This window comes from Bacillus rossius, chromosome 13 (genome assembly GCF_032445375.1).
Source record: "Bacillus rossius redtenbacheri isolate Brsri chromosome 13, Brsri_v3, whole genome shotgun sequence".
In the NCBI taxonomy this organism is placed as follows: Eukaryota; Metazoa; Arthropoda; class Insecta; order Phasmatodea; family Bacillidae; genus Bacillus; species Bacillus rossius.
Window position 1 is genome coordinate 31,856,550 of NC_086340.1, and position 20,232 is coordinate 31,876,781.

Sequence of the window (20,232 nt, forward strand, 5' to 3'; positions counted from 1 at the left end):
CGTTGCCTTGGGCGGGTCTCTTTACTCTTGAGAGTATCGCTCTTTACCTTCCAACATTTTGTTTATTTCTTCCCGGTTTCTCTCTATTCCTTCTTTCGCAACTACTTGTGCATACAACATTTATTTTCGTGTCTTTTTCGTATATTCTTGGTTCCTCATTTCTTCTTGGTCTTGCTTCACCTCTTTGCATTTCCCCATTTCATCTTGACTCACATTCATCACTTCTCAAATTTTGTCCAACTCTTCTTGGCATTTTTCCTCTCTCTTTTGTCTGTCTTCGACTCTCCTTGGTCTGTCTTCATTTCTTCTTCTTTGAACTGCATCGCTATGTAAACCATCTTCATCACTTCTGAGCTCTTCTTCAGCTTTTCTTCACCTATCTTCAGCTCTTCTTTGATATTATTTTCCTCGCTGTTCTTCTCCTCTTGGCTGTTCTCTTCTTTGCTACTATTCTCCTTTTGGCTTATCTTCACTTCATTAATTTTGAGCAACATTGTATTCTCCAACTCCTCTTTTGAGCTTTTCTTTTCATTCTTCATTTCATTCTTCCCCTCTTTTTGGTTGCATTTTCTCTTCATGGCCATACTAGCCTCTTCTTGGTGGTCCATTATTTCGCTATTAATGTCATTCTAAATGGCCTCTTCGTTAATCATCTCTTCCTGGCCAACCTTCATCTCCTCTAGGCTATTATTTGTTTCACTCTTCATTTATTCATGGTGGTTCTAACTCTCCTTCATTTCACTCTTCACTTCTTTCGCGAAGTTCTTCATACTGGTTCTCATTTCCCTCATGTCATTTAAAATATCTTCTAGAGCAACCCTTATCTTCTTGATTTCGTGAACACAAACCTCCTCAACAGCCATATCTCTCTACTGCTTTCATAATCAAATAAGCCAAACAATTATTTATTTATATTAGTGTTCTTAATTTTAAAAGATCTAGCCTAAACCTCTAATCATAAGTTGCAAGAACTCTATTACATTAACAAATAACACTAACTACATGACACTCAAACTAATTTTATAACATTAGAAAGTCACTAAAGAACTTAACACTAACTTTATTCTAGAAAAACTAAATTTTATTTATGTTTTACTTTTATTTAATTATGTAACTGAATCCTAAATATATTAATTAGTGCTATCCCTAGAGACCGGAAAAATTCGCGAGTTCATTTCGCGATAGGCTAAAATACAATTAGTTATACCTCAGTGCTGCCTCTGCTATTGGCTCACAACTCATCTGGATGACTCTGAGCCAATGAGAAACACCCAACCAAAACTGTATCGAATCACAGGCTGCTACGTTGGGACGTCTCACAAGACAGCAACCAATGAGTGGGTGACATTTTACCGAGTGTACGTAGAACTATGGAGTTTATCCTACAGGTCATTGAACCCGCGAATTTTTCCGATCCCTAGCTATCCCACTTCTGACAACAATATTTTATGTAGGTATATAATAAGGGGGAGAACTGGCTTTGTAAGAGATAGCTCAATTAAGTTTTACTACAATTTTATTAATTACTAATATTGACATTACTAATAAATAATTGTACTTAAAAATGTCTGATCACTAATCACTGGCACTTAAAAATGTTTATTCACAAATCAGCACTCAATTTCTGTCAAGTTCCACAGTTCGCACTCCTCACTGTAGCTAGGCTCAAAATTCGCCTCTTACCTCGCGCCTGTTCACACACACAGTCTCGCCCCACTCTCTTGATTCTATCGCTCTGCGTCGCGCCACTGTCGAGGGGGTCTGTTACCCTATTCGCTGATGTCGCACTTCCCTTCACTCGTGGAACCTTCCGAACTCTCGGAACTCGTGTGGAGGCTGGCGTCGCTGTTTAAATACCCATGGCGCCCTTCTCAAGGGAACAAGAGCAACTGTGATGTGTCGCGTCATCCCGGGCTGACCCGACGCCCGAAACATCAAGAAGAGCGACGCTTTTTTACGCCACTCCAAGCGGTGACCTCTGTGTGCCCGGAATCCCCAGGCCACTAAAGGCGTATAGCCCAAGGCAGCACGATTCTTGGTGTGGGGTGGGAGGTGTGGGGTAGCGAGGACCCTTGTAATCCGGCCAGGCACGCGTGGAATACCTTACGTCAGTGGACGGCGCGTGACGTCAGTGGTCGTGCGGGGCCGCCAGCCGGCTCCGAACCTGGCGCGCATCGCGGTCTTGTTTGCGTTCGTAACAATATACTAATTTTTGACTATAGGCCTCTCAAAAAGCGCATAATTATTTAGAGACAGTCTAGAATTAAAATGTTGGTACATTTTAACATTCAGAGGTTACGTGTACGGAGCATAAAAATTCGCGTGTTCGGTTTCTTCCATTGCAAATTCGGACGAAAGTCACCTTCTCATTGGCTAGGACTTGTGTGATGTCTTCAATACTTAGTATTTGATCTGACAATTTTTAGATTGAGGATTTCTCATTGGCCAACATTACGTTGAAAAAACTGTGAGTCAAAAACAGACTCAGCACATTGGTGTAAGTTTTTCAATTTTATCCTGTCACGAAATGACAATTTTTTTTTTTTCCATTCTCTAGTTATTTGACTCACCCTGAAGAACTAGAAGAAAATTTTAGACACGCAGGAAAGTGATCACATCACGGGTGACCAAGAAAAAAGGTGAAATATGCAAGAATACAATGTGCACGTGGCTTCGATTCTATTATGCATACGATTGTGGACTCTAATATGACCTCAGGATACAACACAAATTTGCAGATCACTATTTATAACTAGGGACCGGAAAAATTCGCGGGTTAAATGACCTGTAGGATGAACTCCATAGTTCTACGTACACTCGGTCAAATGCCACCCACTCATTGGCTGCTGTTTTGTGAGACGTTCCAGTGTAGCAGCCTCTGATTCGATAAAGCTTTGCTTGGGTGTTTATCATTGGCCCGGAGTCATCCAGGTGAGTTGTTAACCAATAGCAGAGTCAGCACTGAGGTATAACGATTTGTATTTTAGCCTATCGTGAAATGAATTCGCGAATTTTTCCAGTCTCTATTTATAACTAGAGACTGGAAAAATTCGCGTTTTCAATGACCTGTAGGATAGACTTCACGATTCTCTATGTACTAGGACAAATTGCACCTGCTCATTGGATAATGACTCGTGACACGTGTTACCTGGGATTCTTGTAATTTGATACTTCTTTTGTTGAAGGTTTTTCACTGGCTTAGATTCCTTCAGATAAACGGTGGTCCAATCACTGACTCAGAATGAAGGTGAACGAGTTTGGAGTCTAGCCTACCGCGAAATGAATTCGCGGATTTTTCCGGTCTCTATTTTTAACTAATTGATAAAACAATATTTTAGTAAAGGGATCTACTGTTGAGTATTATGATCAACGTATTTCGTTTCATAGGTAGTCATTAGAAACTCACTGCTTCTTTCTTGGAAGTATTACCAGAAACACGGAAATTTCGCGCATTTATTAAGTCGCAAGTTAGAATGCAAACCTTCACACTATTGCAATGTGTTTATGATTGGATCGCAGTTATTTGTACATGACTCTCTACGATCGTGAGCCAATGACACCAAGCTAGGAGAGAAGTAAGCGAATGAGGTAGTGCCAATTAACAAGAATAAATTGTTCTCACTAGTAAGTCAACCAATGTTAAAGCAAACATGGGTTGAGCACACCAAATGTTTTGAATTCTACCCTGAGGCCAGGTAAATCCACAACATTACCAGGTCTATAGGTATTTAGTAAACACATATCTGAGTCGCTTTAAGCTTTCTCCAGGTAGGGGCAGCTATTTTTCGTTAATCAATCTGAACGCTTGTTAGACTGCAATGAATTATGCCCACGCCAACGATATATTCCTTGTCATTGGTGGCCATCAGAATGGGAAGCCATTAAGTTATTTGGCTGGGCCATTCAAGACGCGTTTGCTTATGCACAAAATCGGTATGCCGAAATAAAACATGTCCCAGAGTGAAACTCAACCAATCACGAAACATAGATGATGCTAAAATGTATTTTAAAATCATTTAATCTATAAATATTTTAGCGGAAAGTACATGCTCCGGAAAATTTAACGGATTCTTTCAGTGAATACTAAAACTACAAACACCCATACTTTGGCATTGCTTTGATGATAGGTAGAGACCGGAAAAATTCGAGAATTCATTTCGCGGTAGGCTAGACTCCAAACTCGTACACATTTATACTGAGTCAGTGATTGGACCACCGTTTACCTGAAGGACTCTAAGCCAATGAAAATCCTTCAACAAAAGAAGTATCAAATCACAAGCATCCCAGGTAACGCATGTCACGAGTCATTATCCAATGAGCAGGTGCAATTTGTCCTAGTACATGGAGGATCGTGGAGTCTATCCTAGAGGTCATTGAAACTGCGAATTTTTCCAGTCTCTAATGATAGGTTCAAAATTGTACCGCCTTTTACCTTTGCAGCTGTGGGCCAGTCAATAAACAACTAGCATTAATGAGACCAAATCACATGGACCCTTTCCAAATAAGGGGCGGTGTTCTGATCCAACAATCAAAGCAATGCCAAGATACAATTTGTTTTCACGGTTCACCTTGTATCTGCGAAATTTCCGGGTCTCTGGTTATGACGCTGGATGCATTTATCTGAGTATCCCTCGGTAAAGACGACAAGGTCAAGTATTTGGAAAGGGTACGGAACTCTGAGAAAAATACCGCGCCCGAGGATATTTTCCAACCTCCTTGACCAAGCCCCAATGATACATATTCCCTCTGCTTTCCCTTCTGTGCGGTTTAACCCTCACACTCCACTCCATCGCGCTGACAGCTCGGTACCATACCCACACTTATGGGCATAGTAGCGAATGAAAAGTATCGATACTGTGCTCTTGAGTGGCATCGATAAAACTTCATCGATACGGTGAAGTATCAATGCACTGCCTTAATGCTTAACGTTGATTTTTCAGGTTAAAAATAAATAATAAGACAAGCGAAAAATCGGTCGATTGTTTTTGTCACAAATTTCAGTTAAAAACCAACAAATAAATATGAATCGATACGAAGTTATGAAACAGATATCAGTGAAACTTGTGACCGATTGCAAAGTACCTAAACAAAGATGGAAATTGAAAAAAAAAAAATTACTTTTAATCCTTCCACTTTTCTTCTGTAAAAGCATACAAACACAATATTATATCTAATCGTTTCACTGATAACTAGGGGTAAGCAATTTTCGCTAATAAATCTTAACGACAATCGCTTATTTTTTATCTGTAGGTTTTCAAGACTGAATCGAGAATGTCTCCAACAACAGCTTGCCTCAGCTAGAGAGCCTTACTAAGTACTAAATGTATTAATTACTTACATTTATTTTAACAAACAGTATCGTTAAGTTTTTATGTAAAGTAGCATTTATTTAGTGGGATATTAAATTGACTTCTGAACTATGGCAATAAAACATATACCTTCACAAAAAAATGCTAAAAGGATTCAACAAAATTTATAAAAAAAATTTCAAACGTATTTCCGATATTATTTTAGTAAAACCCTCGTGTAGAATAATATTAAAGGTGACCAATAGTTATTTATTAGCTAAGTCATCACGAAAATAGGAATGGTGGACTCATTAGTTTATCTAATAGCCTACGAGTAAAAATTACATTCACAACCCTCATTGCCTCGCAGCTGTTAACAATAACAAAAATATTTTTCAACCCTCGAACTGTAATCTCAGAGTCGTGGCTAAACATTTTTAATGGCAGGGATCATTTTCACGCGACTGTACCCCTGTACAACGGAGCACTATCAGGCTTTCTGTTTCATCATAAACGTCCAGTACATTCACGGTATCAGATAGTACGTTTGAAATTGGCTTTGACCATAACCTAAATTTGAGGTTTGAATTTTTGTAGAGATTTCCTAAGGAGGGATTTTGTATTTGAGTAGTGAACGTTGTTTTGGCCATGACCTCGTGTTAAATAAAAAAACGGCCGCTAATTGTAAGGCAGGAACCGATGACGAAGACATATAATTAGGGACTAGAAAAGTAGCGGTTTCATTTACCTCTTGGATAGACTACACGAAACTTTAAGTACTTATGGCAAGTGCCTCCTCCTCATTGGCTACTAACTCGTGACACCTGTTAATTGGGATGCTTATGATTTGACACACATTGTGTTGAAAATTTTCCATTGGCTTGGGGTCATTCAGATAAACTGTGGCCCAATCACTGTAGGAGCATGAAGTTAAACATTTTGGATGCGAAGTGTATCCGCAAATTTTTCCTGTCTCTAATTATTAGTTATCCAAGTCTCATTGCTGTTTGGAAAGAAAAGAGAAATATAAAATGTACTGTTGAATATTTTGAGGACTCGGAATACCAAATTTTCCTTGTACGTGAAAGGTCACAAATCAGATTCAAAGGAGCGTGGTATCGAAGGAGTTGCTCACCTCGAAGCCAAATCACTGCCATCTTTTCCGTGAGACGACGAACGCACTTCCTGTCGTTGACCTTGAGAAAGTGTAAAGGTCTGGCAACTGGGAAACCTGTCCGCAGGCACACTAACTAGCTGGCCAGTTTACGAGCAACGCACAGGGTCTAGGCAACCGTATTCACGCCTCCTACAGTGATTGGGAGAGTGTGAATCCGCTGGCATGGAAGATCCTCTCGCTTTGTGGATCACGAGATAAAGAAGGGGAAAATTGTGCATATTAATTTCTCTATGGTCTAAAAGTGAAATACTTATACCATTGTGAGGAACCCTCACCCAGAAAAATAATGAATCAGCGACTAACTGGCGAATAGGTCTCACAATGAACTAGTGACATTTTCTCGAGTGTGTAGGAGACTGTGGATCTATCCTGAAGGACATTGAACCCGCTAATTTTTTCAGTCCCTATCACGAGGACCATCTGAGACCTGTCTGAAAGACATGAGTTATGTTTTGACCACCTGCTCTGACAATAAATTTCCCTCAGCAGTTGTCTTACCATTTCAGGCGAAAGCCGATGCAGCACTTACGACTCTGATGCACCCTCTAAGTTAGGTTAGTGATTTTTACGTTATTGCAGGATTTATGTATGTTTCACAAAAAATTCTCGGATTCATTTCGCGGCAGGCTAACATGCAAACAAGTATAATTCCATATCGCTTCTTCCGTTGGCCTACATTTTATCTGGGGAATTGTGAGCCAATGGGAAACCCTAACCAAGAAAGTGCCAAAATGCGGACAATCTATTTTAGACATATCACGATTCATCGGCCAATGAACAGGTGGCATTTTCCCGAGTATGTAAAGGACTTTGGTGTCTATCCTAAAGGTCAACGAACCTAACCTGCAAATTTATCCTGTTCCTACAAATTATTTGATATTTCCGGAAATTTTTGCACCAAATTTAGCCGATGTCTGAAAAAAAAAAAACAACAACTTTTGTTGTAGCCTACTGGCGGGGATAAATTTTCATGACTCATATTTATGTTGTAACATTTCATATTCAACTGCTCACAGCTAAATAAAGAGGCACACCTGTATTTCATAAAAATGGTGTATTACAAGATTTTTCGCAAATCACTGTATTTTTTATATAGCTTTTGTTAGAAAGAATGTTTCTTTTAACATCGTTTGCTGAATTCGTGCTAATCGTAGACTATTGGACTTTGAATGTATTAACAACCTTGTTATCATTGGGCCGGTCAACTGAGGAAAATTAATTCTGCCCCACCATAGTCAATTACATAACTAATGTGCAGAACATTTACAAGCAGAATTTTCCAGTTGCTCGGAACACTTGAAGGCTGCATGGTTTTACACGGCATCTCTTAACGAGTACCATTCGCCATCTTATCATTACTTGGAACACAAGCCGAGTAACTGCACACTTTAGGGAGTGTGGTTTAAAAATTTCGGTATAACAAGTGAATTTATCTTTATTTTAATTAAGTAATATTGACAAAAGATTTTTTTAAAATTTTTTTTATAGAATGCGGCATTTTATTATATTTATAATCTGCAAAAACAACTGTTTCTTCCGTTATTTATATGATTCGTGCAATTGGGAGTTTTGATTTAATACATTTTATTGGACAAACGAAATTGTAGTTTGCAATGTTTGTCATGAAAAAAATTCAAGAACATAAATTTAAAAAAAATAAGAATGAAACCATAAACCAACAGAGAACAAGCTATGGGTTTATGTTTTAATTTTTATTTCTTAATTTATGTTCTTGATTTTTTTTCATGACAAACAGTGCAAAACTGCAATCATGTATGTTAAAGAAATTGTATTAAATTAACTGTTTCTTCGTTTCCGTGGAGACGGACTACGTCGTCGACACTAATAATATTTTTTTTATATATATTTTTCATTTATTTCAGAAGTAGAGACCAGAAACATTCGTCAGTTTATTTCAAGGTTGGCTAAAATCCTTATACTTATAGCTTTCCTCTGCTACGGCTCTTTATTCTCATTTTACCTGGACGAATGTGGACCAATAAGGAACCACTTCAACCACATCAGTGTCGAATTACAGGCTATATAACTAATTGAGGCGTCCCACGACTAGTTGAAAATCCCCGTGTGTGCATGAGGACTGTGCAGTCAATCGCAGATGTCACTGAAACCTGCGAATTTTTGGGACTACCTATTTATAAAGGCATGAAAAAAATTCATGGATTGATTGCAAGATATGCTAGAATCAAAATATCTTCATACTGCCTTCATATTGCTTCAGTGATTAACCAACAGTTTATCTGAAGGAGTCTGAGCCATGGACAAACCATATGCAAAAGAATTTACGAATGATAAGCAACACAGTAGACGGGTAGCACGAGTAGGTGAGCGGGTGGCGTTGGCCCGAATATGCAGATGACGGTGAATTTTAGCCTAGAAGTCATCGAAATCGCGAATTTTTTTTCAGTGCCTAATTATGACACATTTTCTTTGTTATTTTCGTTGATTGTAGAAATATATTTTATGTTTTTGATGTGTAAACATATTAGCTCTCGGTTTACCGCATTTGGTAGGAACAATTTTGTAAATTGAACGTAACGGCAATTGTTAATCACGGTGCTGCCATCAGTAGAAGTCTCAAAAATCTCTATAAGATGGTGAACACGCGTGATTCAACCGTATATATTGCTTTCGTGAACATCGCAGAATTTATACCACAGGTAGTTATTTAAAAGTAAAACATTATACTAGTACAACTACAGTATTATAATTTTAGGGATACTGGCGCAGTTTCAAGGATCATGAGCCCCAGGAGGGGGTCAAACACCGACTGCCCTGACGTCACAACGGCCATCTTGAATGATGACGTCTTCAATACAATTTTCGTTTAGGCCACCATATTAAATTCTAATGTCACGGCGGACATCTTTGATGACATTGACCTTTGACATAGGAACTTGAGATTTGAATTTGACCTTGAACTATGAACCTGAACTTCAACTTTGACCTTGACCGTGAAATTTTACCTTGAATTTAACTTTGTTCTTGAACTTTTCCTTGATATAGACCTTGAAGTATGGCCTTGACCTTCGACCTCAATAGTAATCTAATGTTCCGCCATCTTGTCATCGAGCGCCTCAATCCCCGAATATTGCAATTTTCGTTATAGTCGCCATCTTGAATTCTGTTAACATTTCCGCCATCTAAAATCTGATGTTAACCACTTTTTTTAGATTCTGATGTCACAGCTGGAAGCCGCCATCTTGTAAGATGTCATGGCCATCATTTCGTTTATTTCGGTTTTGCAGGAGACCGCCATATTGGATTCCGTCATCTTTGTTTTTCGTGTTTGTTCCTAAAGAGCGCCAGCATCGCGCTGCCCTATGCATATAATGTAAGATAAATGTTCCATTACCTGCTAATGTTGATGTGGTCCTTATAACAAAATAATGTTAATTTTTTTTTACAAAACACATTGTAAGCGCAATGATTCTAAACATGACAGCTCATATTTCTGGGCTGAAAAACATACGTTTTTGACCGCACGGCCATCAATACATTTACCAGACTGAGAATTAATTAAGATATACAAAAAATAACATACATATTCAAACGTGGACTACTGTGAGAATCCGAAATTGTTGACGTCGAAGCTTCTTAATGATCTAAAACTTATTTTTTAAGCGTCCATCATTATTCCAAAATATGGAGGATCTACTAAATATGGGCTGTAATGTATTCTGTTTGATACTTCTGTCGGTTTCTGTCTTTCTTAAACCGTGAGCGTCCTTTGAGTTAAGTTCTTTGCCGAGATCAGTATTGCTATGAACATCATCATGTTCAAAATAAGGAAAATTATTTTCGTCATGCAGCACATTCTTCCTTAGTGCAGTGGCTTTATCGATGTGATCTATCACTTAATTAAGTGGACTTGGCTTTACTAATTCTTCCATATTTTTAAGCTATCAATTTGTGTAAACAACCTGCTACACCGATCACAGCTTAACATTTTGCGTTGTGGGTTCTTAACACAATAATGCTTTTCGTGACGTATAGTATTCCTTCTCAGGGCAAATTTCTTGCTGCAGTATCTACAGCAGTGTCCTTCCGATACTTCTGCAGGCAACGACTAATGATAGATGCAAACTGAGATTTTTAATTAGGAACAGATACTTAAACATGATGTTTGAATAATCAATCAGCGAGAGTTAATTTGCAATTTTGAAGGACTCGTGGCCAAGTAGTTCTGCTTTTCAACAACAGATGTTGCCACATGTTACGTAGAGGCAAATATAATTTATTTTGCATTTGGGATGCAGGTTGCTCACTCACGGCCGCAAGAGAAGGAGGGCTTCGGTATACACCAAGGAGAAGGAAGTTGGTCTTGCATGATACTAATTCTCAGCTATCTTAGGCATATTATTTGACTGATTAATTGCTTTTTGTTTGAATTCACCTGAAAAAAATTATAATTGCTGATTTAGAAACATTAACTCTCTCATTAAATGTAACTCTAGATAAAATTTCATGTCCTATTAAGTAAAAAAATTTCAACAGAGATTTATTTTTCCAAAATAAACAGAAGCCCTCCGAGAACATCAGCAGAAGCCTTGCCAGGAATAACCAGGAGCACAAAGAGAAAACCAGCAGAAGCGTTGACATGAATGACCAGAAGAATTTGGAGAAAACAAGAAAATATTGGCAGGAATAATCAGGAGCACATGGAGAAAACCAACAAAATATTGAGATAAATAATCAGGAGCAAAAGGAGAAATTAACGCATGTTATCCTAAATAAATATCAGTGAATAAAAATTTTAAGAAATCAAAAATGACAAAAATTACATCAAAGATACGAAATCCTAAAAACTTACAAAAATAGCTTCTGCTAGCTTATGAATCTCCCCTTTGTTCAGCAAGGATAGAGTCCTAGCATTTTGTAATTTGTTTATATTTTTAATTTCTTTTTCTAATTTGCAATTTTTTTGATGTCTACATAAAAAATACTTTTTTTACAATGATTTGAATAAAATTAAAAAAATTAATTATATTTTGTCTTACAAAATGTTTGTTTTTCGGAAATGTTTGTTTTATTTCACGAAATCTGATTTCTAACTAAGACAGAATTCTCGCGACTGTGTATTTAATGTGTATATTTTGTGTTAAGTGTGTGTTAAGTGTGTGTATTGTATGTTTTTTTGCGTGTTCGGTGTGTGTATTTCGAATCCATTGCGTGTTCTGGTAGTGTATTTTGTGTACTATATGTGTACTACGAATCCATGGCCAGAACTATATTTGTATTGTGTGTATTGTGTATGTGCTGTGTGTCCATTGCGTGTACTGTGTGTGTACTGTGTTTTCATTGCATGACCAGTGTGTGGGTAGTGTGTCCATTGCATTTCCTGTGTGTGTATTTACAGTTCATTGAATGTTTATTGCATGTATTATGTGTTCTTTTCTTATTTAACATATTATAAATGACAAATAATCATATCTTAAGCTACCTTATCTCATTAAAACTTTGCTGAAATACCACGTCTTAAGTTGTAAAAGAGTTTAAAATTATTTTTTAAAATAAAAAGTTATGGAATCCATTAAATCAGTATTGAAATATAAATTTAAACTCAATATAAATATAAGTTCATTAAAGTTATTTTGTAGTTCGCATCTACGATTGAAAGAAATAAACGGTATTAGTTTGGTTTTTTGTTTGGTTAAAGGATATTGCCATATTTACATACTTCTGCATTTTTACATTGTCATTATATGGGAAAAGAAAACAGTGAAAATAATTGGGGATTTTGTTTCAGTAATACTAAGAAAACTAAGAACCAACTAATATATTGGAAAAATAAATTTGATATCTGTACTCTACAATTCAAATAAAGATACGGTTGTGTCAAATAGCCATAAATAACGGAAGGCATTTATAATAAGGAAAATTTATGTAATTATTATAAGCATAGCATTTACCATAGTAAAGGAAAGAATCAGTGTAAACGATGGCATTATCTTATTTAAAATTAAATAGGTGCGTGTTAAACGATTTTTAAATTGTTTACCTCATTAAATAAAAAGGAGGTAAGTTTGATTTCATCAAGGTAAAATATATCCTTGAACACTGTATAACCGAAGTTTTAAAAACAGAAACTATTAATCAATACTAAAATTTAAAAAGCCTATCCGTAACCACTAAAAAAATATCATTCTTGAAATGGTTTTGTTATAAAATACATATTTTCTGCACCTTATTTAGTAAAAGAAATTAAATAACTTGATTAAGGCATGATAAACTTTGACAAACTCGGCAGCTATCTTCTTTTCCTCGACGGAACTTACAAAGTCACCTTTGAAAAACTTGCAGGTGGTTTGATTTTTCTTATCGGAATGCTCGTTTTTCTAATGTTCTGATAATTAAATGTGTTTTTAACTTCATTCAATCCACTATGAGCAATCAAAAAAATATGTTGCACAAAATACAATGTGATTTATGAACATTATTGTTATCTTTTTGAAACCAGTGATATTGTTGTTCCCACTCCATTTTGTAAACACACATACACTTTGCTTTTTTATTCATTCGTTTCACTGTCACTATCACCAGACAGTTTGATAAATATTACGAGGCGGAAATAGGTAAGAAATGAATAACACTTACGACGTGATGACTGGCGTCTCTGACAGAATAACAACACAAACCAAAACGCGCTTTGATTCGCTCGTTCGCTCGCGCGTCTCCCACTCCGCCACGCCAGGCATAGAGTACATAGTGTTGGTATATACTTGATACCTTGGCCGCAACGCCAGGCATAGAGAACGAGCTGTTGGTAGGTACTTGCTACCTTGGCCACCACGCCAGGCATAGAGTACATGCTGTTGGTAGGTACTTGATACCTTGGCCGAAACGCCAGACATAGAGAACGTGCTGTTGGTAGGTACTTGCTACCTTGGTCGCCACGCCAGGCAAAGAGTACATGCTGTTGGTAGGTACTTGCTACATTGGCTACCACGCAAGGCATAGAGTACACATTGTTGGTAGGTACTTGCTACCTTGTACGCCACGCCACGCCTCAAATCGGGACATCCCGATTAAATCGGGAAAGTTGGCAACCCTACATACAATGTAAACGAATGAAAAGAAATTATATCTGATTGTGATGTAAGCGGGGGAATGGGGCAGTACGAATTTTTACAATTTCTGCGTCGGGAGAAATGACACCGTCTTTATCTTGTACAAGAAGATGGATGCTAACATGGCGATGGAAAAAAAAAGTGAAAAAATGTACCGGTCTCAAATAATAGGTTGAAGATCTAATTTCATTAATACGTTGTCTCTTTCATATATGCTTAGTTTCAGGTGAATACTATTAAATATCTTATTGTTTCCGAGTAAACATTGATTATTAGCGAAGAAGTCTATCAGAAGAATTCTTTTCTTCGTCTAGCCCACTGTTCTGACTGCGAGTACCAAAGACGCCATCTTTAATTCAACAGGTTTTTCGTTCATAACAATATTTTATCACTCATCATTAAAAAATAGGTTGTCTTTAATACGTGGCAAATGATCTTAGATAATGCCTAGGGGCATGCAGATTTCGCGAAACGATTTGGAGACTTGATGGAAGTTAAAACACTGTACCATCGTCTGTGTTTCGTGATTGGGTTTGTTTCTCCCAGGTACATATCGATTGTAATAACACCAATCACAGTGATTCAGTGCGGAAGCAAACGCGTCCTGAGTGGCTCGGTCAAACAAGGCAACGACTTCTCTCGCAGACGGCCGCCAATCACAAGGCAGAAACAGCTGGTGCGTGTATAACTTGTTGCAGTCTAATAGACATTCAGATTTTTTCGCGAAAAACGCCTGCCCCTAATAATGCCTGAATTTTATAGCGTCCAGTATTGAATTTTCTTTATAATTTTAACTACACCTATAGTAATATAATCAATAATCACCAGAGAACTGCGAAATTCGCGCTGTCTTCTGAAACCACGCTTAACTCCACAAACGTGTGCGAAATCAAGTTGATGTCGCGTGTCCATTGGTTGCATCCGTCTTACCTTCTTTCCGGGTCGCACACCATTATGTCGAATGCTTCGCTAGGTGTTTTTCATTGGTAGACGCACGGAAATTTAGCGCATTTGTGTGGCCTTAGGGTAGAATTCAAAGTCATTGCTGTGCTCAACATATGTTTGCTTTCAAATTGGTTGATTACTTAGCGAGAACAATTTTTATCCTTGTTGATTGGCACTATCTGAACCACTTACTTCTCTCCTGACTGGGCATCATTGGCTCACGGTCGTACGTAGAGGGGCGTGTTCAAATAACAACGTTCCAATCATAAACACAGTGCGAGAGTGTGAATGTTTGCATTCTAACTTGCGTCTAAATGAATGTGCAATATTTCTGTATTTCTATTAATTGGTAGGGACCGGAAAATTTTGCGGGTTCATTGACCTCTAGGATGGACTCAACAGTCTTTTACATACTCGGGAAATTGACGCCTGTTCATTGGCTGCTATCTCAAGAGACGTCTCATATAGCTTAACCGTCATTCGGCACTGTCTTGGTTTAGGGTTTTCAATTGGCTCACAGTTCTCCATATAAATTATAGGCCAATCGCAGAAGCGATACAAAGGTATACTTGTTTAGATGTTAGCCTATCACGAAATGTTTCCGCGATTTTTTTCGGTCTCTATTCATTGGGTTCTAGTCGTTCACTGAATTTAAAATAAGCCGTAATTCTATGACTAGCCACGTTAAACTGTACAAATATTTAAGATATAACATGTCCTCTATAATAATACAAAATTTTCAGGTCCCCAATAATCTCTTACTTCCCTAAGAATATTTATTTTTCAAAGCTCTCTGCTTTACTAAAGATAAATTTTTGAAAGTAAACTGCAAAAAAAAAATCCCTTTCAGCACAGCCTACAGAGGTAGGTAGATTTCAAAAAACTATTTCTTTTGGAAATATTTTGGAAACTTCTATAAACTCCTGGAACATTTTAAGAACTTAATGAAACTTACATAGCCTCTTATATGTTAGACAATATTCAAAAATATCGATTTAATATTTTCTCATTTTACAAGCAATGAAATTATTTTCAATTTTTATAAATTAATAAGTCCAGAATTAAATCAACGAACTTGTTATTATGCCTTTTCAGGTAATTATGCATTTATTTTGGACCTACAATCACTATATTTCATCCCTTGCACTCTATTTTTTGGACAAAGTTTTAAGGTAATATTAATATGGTTACTTATAAATTAGGAAGAAATTGATGCTAAGAAAGTATTAATGTTCTTTTAATTTCAAACCTGTTTTTCGTCAATAGTTCGTTTAATCAAAAATTATTTCAGCCAAAGGTTTAAGATAAAGTGTAGGAGTTTTACAATAAAATATAATGGATTTTATAGTAAATCATTTAAAAAAGTAATAACGTTTTGTTCATTCTTCCCATGTTATTTCCACCCTTCGCAGTAATGATTTGTGATATAAATTTACATTAGACATAATTTTTCAACAATATTTAAAACGTTAAAAAAAAAAAAAACAATAATTCAATAGAGACCATGGCAGGGAAGATTTATTTATTTTCTTATTTCAACCCCGGATATTTTCAACCCCTTGCAGTAGTCTAAGTAATGCTTCGTTTTATCAAAAATTGTTTCAGACAATAGTTTTAGATAAAAATTATAATATTTCCAAACAATTGAAACGGACTTGCTACTGTTCCTACTAAGGTAGTTATGAATGCTTTTTTTTAAATCTACCTCTCATTTTCTCAACTCCTTGAAGTTATGGTTTAATCAGTTAAAAACTTATTCAGACAAAAGATTATTTTTATTACTCATATGAGTTATAATCCTTGTATACGGATGTGATATTTTCCATATAATGTGCGTTAAAGCTGTTTTTTCTGTTTTTCAAAAAACCTTCCCCATTTCTACCCTTTTAATCAAATATTGCTTATAAACGAACTCGACCGAGATTATCCCATACTTGAGTTTATTTATCAGTTTGGAAGTGATTTGTGAAAAATTGCGGCAGTTATCGTGTCCACAAAATTGTGATATTTTTAAACTTTTGAGTTGTCAAAGGTTTTGGGGTCTATGGAACATGAAACAAAAATTATATAAAAAATTTCCGGAAGTCGCCCCATAGTATCGGCTACAATAGGTAGTATTTCTTTGAGCGAGTATTTTAGTGCTCGCAGGTAATCTAACCTCGAGAACGAGCAATATAATGAGTTCTTATGTTGCAAATACACTTATAATACGAAAATCAAATACGAAATTTAACGTAGAATTCTTTAAAATAATGCCGAGAGTGATAAAAATACGCAAATTGTGTTTTAAAATAAATTTATTGACTTGAATCACACGTAGTTTCCGTACCCACTGCAGTAGCAGCTACGCCGACTATCGAATCATTCCATTTGCAGACCGAAAATTTAAACTTTATAATGAAACGACTCCGATAAAAGCGAGAGAGACTTGAAAAAATACCAAACCCAGGATTTGGACCTGATTTTTTTCAAAGTAAATTTATTAAATATTGCTCATATTAATCAAATTCATTAAACAGGAAAGATTATAGAAATTCCCCTCAAATATGTAAACTTTGGTTCGTGCCATCCACCACAGATGTCAGCACCGTGGTCACATATTTCCGATCCATGCTACTCCCATTCCTCCATTCACGAAATGTCGTATCGCGAGTACTAAGATGTTGTGCGTCAAAAATTGAATCTTATATAACAACTGGTAAACCAAGATGGTGCACTTTTGAAGACATCTGTGCGTCTTGACGTCCCAGCTGAGAAAACACTACAATCACAGCCCGCGGGCGCCTCACCTGAAGTTGTTTCCGTCGGCGCTGTCTCCAACAGTGGCCGTTAGGTCCCTCGCTTCTAACGTCACACGAGCGAGGGCGGGCGCCAACTGGCGGACGGGGAAAATGTTGAAGCCGATGTCGACTTGCCTACATGCAGAAATCCGGTACCGCGAACTTGTCTGACCAGTACCAGTGCTGGTCCAAGCAGTCCTTGAGAAGAACCCCAACAACACCAATTCCTCTACGACCTTCCTTTACATGCAGCATATTAGTTCCTTTACTATCAGACTAATTACACACGATTTCCTTCTACCGTTTCATTAAAATAATAGACATCGTAAACATTGTTGTTGTCGTATGGGAAGTCCACTTTTACCGATGCAACATGAGTCGGGGAACGTATCTGAACGCCGATTAGACTGCAACAAGGTACACCCACACCAGCGGTATCTTTCTTGTGGTTGGCGGCCGTCTGCGAGAGAAGCCATTGCCTTATTCGACGGAGCCATACAGGACGCCCGTACTGAATTACTGTGATATATGTGTCCTTGCATTAGACATGTACTTGGAAGAAACTCGACCAATCACGAAACACAGACGATGCTACAGTGTTTTAACTCCCAGCTAGACCCAAAAAATTTTCGTGAAAACTGCATGCCCCTGATACATGAGTTGTTCCACTTTCTTCAAATAAAAAAAAATAATAATAAAAATTCCTGACTATCAAATCCCATGCAGTTATCTTTCGCGTATCTCTAAGGATGATTAGACTGATAGGCTTTGACCACGTCTGCAGTATTCCTTTTTCTGACTGGCTCTAACTGGCGGGAGAACCTCGTTCAGTACTATTGGTTAGACCAACGAAAACTAAGTTGCTATGTTTGGGGACAGAAAAAATGGGCGGGTTCAATGACCTCCAGACCCGGATGAACTCCACAGTCCTCTTTACACTTACGCAAATATCACATGCTCATTGACTGCTCACATCAACTGGGTAGCTTGTTATTCGTCACTCTATTGGTTGAGGGTTCCTGATGGGCCCAGAGACTTCCAGACGAACTGTGAGCCAATTGCAGGAGCAGAACAAAGTTATATATGTTTGGATTCTAGCCTATTGCGAAACTAACCCACGAATTTTTCTCGTCTGTGCGTGAAAATTTTCTTGCGATGAATTATTAGAAACCCAAAAATTTCAGGCATCCGGTGGTGTCAGGCTAAAATTTACAATCTTAAATATACTCTAAACACATATCCTTTTCTATTGCTGATATTTTCTGCAGAAACTATCTTTTTTTTTGGAGTGGGTCTACGTGATTCGGTCTCTCTACTGCTGGCTGGTATCTGACTGGTGCACAGTCTAGAGGGGAGTGGCGGATCTATACATTCAAAGGTATTAAGAGTTGGCGAAATTTCCATGTGTCTATAATTCACCATCACCTTGAAAGCTTGTTGAAATTGTGATACCAGCGCATTGAAGTGTCATATCTCTAAAGGACACGGGAATTTTATTGACATAATTTGACTGTAACCTTGAACATTTGAGAACCTTTCGCAAAAAAAAAAAACGAGCTCGTGGTGGTTTTTTTCGAGGTTGAAAGGTGTGAGAACTGTAACACGGCATGCGGAGCAGCAAAACAACAGAAGCTTCCCACGTTGGAAAAAATAACTAACGTGCTGCGTTTTTTTTTTTTTTTTTGCTAAAATGTCAAAAGTTTAGATTGAGAGAGAGAAATAGGAGAAAATCTTTTGTTTGGATATGTTGGTGTTATTTTAACAATGAAAGGGCATATAATAAACTTAAGTCAACCAGAAAAATTATTTTAAAAATTTTATACTATAGGACATACTTAAAAATGTAAGCCACCAAAACATTTTTTTTGGGTTTATCATATATATTCGGTTTTGCAGTATGTGTATTATCATTAGCTGAGTTACTGATAAGAGCCATAAAAGGAAGAAAAAAGTATGGGAATGCGGCAATTAACTCTATTGAAGCCTTTATAAAACAATCAACATTCTTTTAAGTTTCTTTACAAATTTCGTTTTGCGCCTGCAATGTGGTATCCGATGTACCTTCTATTCCATAGCAGTTTGAATCAGTTTGTTTTATTTTCCCACTGTGCTTATAGCCCAGCATTACTTGGTGTTGTGAGCACAGACAGGTGACAGGTTACCGGCGTGACGCCCCTTTGCAGGATGATACCACGATGGTTCGCCTCTGCCTTGCGCGTGGTGAAGGTGAAAGGGACATCACAAACACACAGACCAACAGTCCTGAACCCAGGTAGAGGTTTTAAAAATCCTCTCGCGGCCGGGAATAGATCCCAGGCCCCTTGGCCCACATGTCGGACACGCAAGCCACTAGACGAAATGGCTTACGTAATCAATAATATAATATTACTAGGGATAATTGGCCAATAACAAGGCCACACTCTTTGGAGTATTTAGATAGTTGCCTCAAAAAAAATATTTTCTTCTTGTACATCGCCACTCTGAGTAGTGCCAAGACAACTGCAGGTCAATCATAGAAGTAACATAGTTGCATATGTTCTTCAAGTCTAATTTGCTAACTTAAGAATTCACGAAATATTCGTGGCCTCTACTCGTAACCTTTTTATAGAAAGTAAAATATATTAGAGGGTCCGGCGGCTGGTTCCGGTTCGTGGTGCGTGGTGCAGACCGACCTCTGACGTCACGTCCGCTATATTGGATTGTGACGTCACGGCGGCCATCTTGAAAGATCGTGACCTTGACCGTTTACCGCGACGATGGAGGCCATTTTAGATCCGCCATATTGGATTCCGCCATTTTTATTTTCTTCCATTTTTAATTCTCGAACCAGTAAGCCGATGATGACATATTTAACGCATTCTTGTAAATTCGTTATTATTGACGAACCACTGTTCAGCCTAGCTCCAGTGAGGAGTGTGAACTGTGCACTTGACAGATATTTAGTAATTAGAGAA

General features: G+C 37.5%; 1 protein-coding gene across 2 annotated transcripts in view; it reads right to left on the reverse strand.

Annotated features, from left to right (window-relative positions):
* The window catches only part of LOC134538430 (ATP-binding cassette sub-family G member 1-like), a 270,817-nt gene that overhangs the window by 195,990 nt on the left and 54,595 nt on the right, over positions 1-20,232 (reverse strand). Inside the window, exon 1 of one of the 2 annotated variants that reach the window (XM_063379753.1) lies at positions 17,288-17,386. The exons of the other annotated variant lie outside the window; for it this stretch is intronic. The gene's annotated coding sequence lies outside the window, so the exon portion shown is untranslated. Of the gene's footprint in view, positions 1-17,287; positions 17,387-20,232 lie in introns of those variants that run through there. 2 annotated transcript variants of the gene reach the window in all.